Here is a 4,884-nt window from a genome sequence, read left to right on the forward strand (position 1 = left end):
ACATCAAAAAGAATGAAATCTTGCCATTTGCAATGACATGGATGGAACCAGAGTGTATTATGCTGAGTGAAATAAATCAATCAAAGACAAATCATAGGGCAGCCCCAGTGGCTCAGCGGTTTAGTACTACCTTCAGCCCAGGGCATGATCCTGGGGTCCTGGGATTGAGTCCCACATCAGGCTCCCTGCGTGGAGTCTGCTTCTCCCTCTGCCTGTGTCTCTGCCTCTCTCTCTCTCTGTGTCTCTCATGAATAAGTAAATCAAAATCTTTTTTATAAAAGCAAATCATATAATTTCATTCATGTGGAATCTAAAGAACAAAACAGATGAACATATGGGAAGGGGAAAGAAAAAAAGGAGAGAGAGAAATAAACCATAAGAGACTTAATGATAGAGAACAAACTGAGGGTTGATGGAGGGAGGTGGATGGGGGATGGGCTAGATGGGGGATGGGTATTAAATAGGATACTTGTTATGATGTTATTGAACACTGGTGTTGTATATAAGTGATGAATCACTGAATTCTACTCCCGAAGCCAATATTGCACTGAATGTTAACTAATTAAAATTTAAATAAAAATTAGGAAAACGGTTAAAACAAAAAACAACAACAAAAAACCACCACATGATAATTTGGCCTCTTCAGATCATAAGTGCTATAGGCAGTCAGTCAGGGAGAGATATCATACGATGGAGATGATACAGAAGGCTTCTTGGGGAGGGAGGCAAGCTCAGCCCAAAAAAGGTGGTTCTGTGGACTCTGAGCCAACTGCAATATATTTGAGCCCTCTAGCCCAGAGTTACACAGAGAGAAATATGAGAGATCTGGCCAACCCAGTGGAAGAACTCATCCACCATGCTGCCTCCCATAAATCCCCCTTCCTCCCATCCAGGTCCACAAACCCTGAAGCTTGGCCTGGGCTGCCCCTCCCTTCCCTGGAAGGGCTTCCTCTTTCTCTCCTGCTCTCGTGCTTTCTGGAAGCCTCAAAAGAGCACCCTAGTTAACTTCCTTTCTCAAAACTCTTGTAACTTGGTTGGTTTGAAACTTTACATGTATTTCTTTATATTTTATTCATTTATATGCATGACCTGTTCCTCAATTAAATTGTTTGAAACTTTACATATATTTATTTGTATTTTATTCATTTATATGCATGACCTGTTCCTCAATTAAACTGTCACCTGCCTTAGAAGATCGTTATAAGGATCAGGGCAATATACATAAGTCGTCAACACAGAATAGGTGCTCAGTAAGAGCTGGCTGTTACTATCCATGGTATTACGGATGCCCCTTGAGTTCAGTGGCCATGTCTGGTGTTCTCTCCACCTCTACCTAAGGGTAGGCACATGGTGAATGAATGCATGTCAGTGTGATGGTAGATTCTCCCCACTTTCAGTTGGCTTCTTTAGTCTCTTGAGCAATTTTTGTTCAATAGCAGGAATTCTAAGAGCTCATTTCTGGGTGGTTCAATAGCTATTTGCCCATTTAATTTTTTTTTAAAAAAGAAATGGCTGGAGAAAAGCCAATTCTCTTCACTTTTATTGCTAAAGGACAAGTTGCTTTTGTTAAATAAAACATTTCAAAAATCTTTCAAATGGACATACTCAACAGACAAATGGGGAATTACTGGCTCAGGAAGAAGATGCTCATACAGAGCTTTAAATCCCTGGCCGTCCCTAGCGCATCATCCATTAATGTGGGGAGCAATTGTATTCTTTCCTTTTGTTCTGGTTGGGGACTTCACATTTCAGAGGACCTGCAGAATAAGAGGGAGGAGGAGGAGGAAAAGAGATGGGGGAAAGGACAGTGATAGTGGTTTTCTTTTTTGGAATAACATGTATGAAGCCCAGTCTAGATGGTTTCCATGATAGTTTTTTTTTAAAGAGCCATTTTTAGAACTTGAAGTGGTTTCAAGCCAGATCAGCCCTAGTGTCTCTGATGTTGGTGGAGTGATGAAAGTTAGGAAAGTGTTTGTGTCCCTGGAGAGCGTTTAGATTTCCTGTTAATGACATTCATTGTGGTTTGGCTTGTAGCATTTGCTGGGGGAGGGATGGAGATGTGGCTATTGGAATTTCCAAGCCACATCTCTTTTGTACAATGACCTTCAGACTTTGGCTATTTTTAGAAATAGGTATCTCCAGAACCAGAACAAATAATTCTGCTTATTTAATACTTATAATTATTTCACCTCCGTATAGTGACTATATAAAGAGTTGTAAAAGGAAGATAGCACAGGGGCAAATTCCCACATCCTGTAGCTCAAGTCCAAGGTGAAACTATGAAGTAGACGGTTTGTCTTCAGGGTCTGACACTTTCTCTTTTCAGAGGATCTGAATGTAACACATCAGATGCTTCCTCAGCACCAAACTGGCCTGGTTTAGGGTGGGACAGCAATGGTGAGGTGGGAGTGGGATTGACATGTGGGACCCAGGGAGGGGGTAGTTCTTGTGCTGTCAGGCACATATGGTGTGCTAAGGACACACGGTGGGAGGAGACTGCATTGACATGCTGATTGGCCTGGGCTAGCTGTCAGTTTATGAGGGTTTGGGATTACAGCCTTACTCAAGAGGAGCAAAAAGATAAGCCAGAGTATGTCTCTTTCTGGAATTTGCTTTGGAGAATCAGGAGGAAGTCACTAGTTGGTGATGGATCCTGCTGAAGCACTTGCAAACACCCACAGGGACAGGCCGTGAATGTGCAGCAGTGACCAGGGGGCAGAAGGCAGGGAGGCCGAGTGGCAAGGGCCACAGGGCAGACAGAAGCCAGGCAGGGGGTACAGCTAGGCTGGCTCACCCTGACCTGGGGTTCCACATTCTCCGGCCACTGTGGATGGAATGGCCTTGAATGAAACTCCTTCGGGGTCCCATGCTGGGGTCTCTGCCCAGTGCCTCCTCATCCCCAGGGCCACATGGTTGCTGAGCCAGCATCTCCGGGACTCCCCCATTTCCCTTGCTTCCACATGTGCGTATCCTGAAGGTGAAATCCTCATTCCCAGACCCTGATTTGATTCCTTGTGTGGCAGCCTGGGGTCTTCTCATCTTTTCACTGATAACTTCTCTTTGCTATGAATGCTTTTAGTTTTAGGAAAAGAAAATATGGGGACTCCATAGGAAGAATGACACAGTGAAGTCATGTCCATCTGAAACTGGACAGATGTTTTGCTTAGAACTAGGCCTCTGTAGGTTGACATCAAGGGATGAGAGCCAGGACCTTGGTGATTAAAAGACAAAAACTGCCAGGTCTCAGGAGGAGGCCCATGGGGAGGGGACTGTCTTCATCAGCTCAGTTGCCATTACAAAATGCCACAGATTACAGGGCTTCCCTAAACTGTTGATTTATTGCAGTTCTGGAAGCTAGAGGCTGGAGATCAAGTACGTAGTTGGGTTTTGGTGAAGGCCCCCTTCCTAGCTTGTGGGCAGCTGCCACCTTGTCATCACTTCACATGGTGGCAGGAGTCGGGTGGAGGGTACTCTCTGGTGTTAAGGATGGTAATCCTTTTGAATCAAGGCTCAGACCCTTATGACCTCGTTTAACATGAATTACCTCCTTAGAGGCCCATCTCCAAATAGAGCCACTCTTGGAGTTAGGGCTTCAATATTTGAGTTTTGGGAAGACATAATTCAGTCCATAAAAGGCACCAAAGAGAAGCAATCCCTTGATATCCAGCCAGTGGTGGACTCTGAGTCAATTTATGGCTGACTTGATGTTGGCCTTTTAATTCACTTATTCATTCACTCAACAAAGATTTTTGAGCACCTGTGCTCTGAGTCCCCAAGCAACACGATAAGAACACACAGGCAACATCCCTAATTAATATTATTTAGAAAAAAATACCAATTATATAAATAATAAGATATGTGGGGTAATGTTAATGCCCAGAAGAAAAGTAATGCATTGGTGTGGGCTAGGGACAATGTGTGTGTGTGTTTGTCATTTTAGATGACATTTTGAGCAGTGTTCTGATTATGAATAGAAACTCAGGTGATTTCATAAGGTAATCACAAGAAGTTGTTCCTGAGACATCTCTTTCTCTCCTTTCTTGCTTTAAAAATCAGGGCACTGGCTGGAGTGGGTGCTAACCTTTTGGGACCCAGTCAGGAAGTGAAATTTATTTTTATTTTTTTTTTATTTTTATTTTTTAGGAAATGAAATTTAAATAATTTTTTAAAGACTTTATTTATTCATGAGAGACACAGAGAGATAGACAGAGGCAGAGACACAGGCAGAGGGAGAAGCAGGCTCCATGCAGGGAGCCCGACGTGGGACTCGATCCTGGGTCTCCAGGATTAGGCCCTGGGCCGAAGGCGGTGCTAAACCACTGAGCCACCCGGGTTGCCCAGGAAGTGAAATTTAGAAGGAAGTGAGTGTTCATTTCAAGATAGAAATCTTTTTCAAGATAATGATTGATCGTTGGACATTCAGACGTACCTTCACTGCTCTGTCCTCACAGGTGACATGACGAATCCATTCCCTGTTACCAAGCCTACTGCTGTTGGCTGCTGTCCCCAGGCCTCCTGGGCTTTACTCAGTGCCCACGTGACACTCGGTGGAGGCTCCTGCACCAGAAGAGAAGCGTGGCCGAGCTTGCTCATGGGGCTCTTGGGGCCCCTGGTTCATGGACAGACTCAAGGTATCTATGACCAGTTCTGGGAAACCAAATCATTGCTATATCCTAGTTGCTTTTAGAATCATATGACCCCATAGCTGAGGTAAGTTAAATATTTGAGCGTCACAGATGCTTATTTCAAGAAATCAGCATAATGCTGATACCCTTAATCTTTGTAGGCTATCTCCTTTGATAAGGGTGTTGATCAGACTTGGATTATGTTAGAGGACCTTTGGGGATAATTCACTGTGGAACAGCCTGTAACTGCCTGGCAGGG

The sequence above is a fragment of the Canis lupus genome, chromosome 1 (assembly GCF_048164855.1).
Source record: "Canis lupus baileyi chromosome 1, mCanLup2.hap1, whole genome shotgun sequence".
In the NCBI taxonomy this organism is placed as follows: domain Eukaryota; kingdom Metazoa; phylum Chordata; class Mammalia; order Carnivora; family Canidae; genus Canis; species Canis lupus.